Raw genomic sequence first — 750 nt, 5'->3', positions numbered from 1 at the left:
TTATAAGCGGATCCGCAATGTTATCCTTTGACTTCACCCAGTCAACTATGATAACCCCCGTAGAGAATAGTTGTCGTATCGTTTTATGTCTACATCTAATGTGCCTTGATTTCCCATTATACATTGTACTTTGAGCTCTACCAATTGCCGATTGGTTATCACAATGTATACATATGGCTGTTACCGGCTTAGGCCATTCGGGAATGTCCTCTACAAATTGACGAAGCCACTCCGCCTCTTCAGCACAAATATCTGCTTGGATGATTTCCATGCTACAGCAGCACCTCCAAGTGGAAACACATATCCACTTGTAGATCTGGAATCTTTTATGTCAGATATCCAATTTGCATCTATGTATCCTTCGATAAATGCTGGATGTCTGCCATAATGCAGTCTATATTCTCGCATGTATTTCACATACCTCAGCAACCTAGTAATACTCTTCCAGTGTTCAGAACTGGGTTTACTAGTGTATCTACTTAGTCTGCTCACAGCATATGCTAAGTCAGGTCTGGTACAACTCATTAGATACATCAGACTGCCAGTAATTCTTGAATATTCCACTTGATTAACACTATCACCTCTATTTTTACGTAGATGTTGACTAGTGTCAATTGGAGTTCTAGCTATGCTAGTGTCTCCTTTAGCAAATTTTTCAAGAATTTTATCCACATAGTGTGTTTGACTCAAAATCAAACCACTTTGGGTTCTTGTGATCTTCACTCTAATAATCACATCTGCTAAACCCAT

General features: G+C 39.2%; 1 pseudogene; it reads right to left on the bottom strand.

Moving 5' to 3' along the window:
- Positions 1-210: 210 nt before the first annotated feature.
- On the bottom strand, positions 211-750 carry LOC145098503 (secreted RxLR effector protein 161 pseudogene; annotated as a pseudogene).

The sequence above is a fragment of the Lactuca serriola genome, chromosome 4 (assembly GCF_051521515.1).
Source record: "Lactuca serriola cultivar US96UC23 chromosome 4, Lser_US96UC23_V15, whole genome shotgun sequence".
In the NCBI taxonomy this organism is placed as follows: Eukaryota; Viridiplantae; Streptophyta; class Magnoliopsida; order Asterales; family Asteraceae; genus Lactuca; species Lactuca serriola.
Note: the sequence above shows the minus strand (reverse complement) of the source record. Positions and strands in the feature narration are given on the sequence as shown.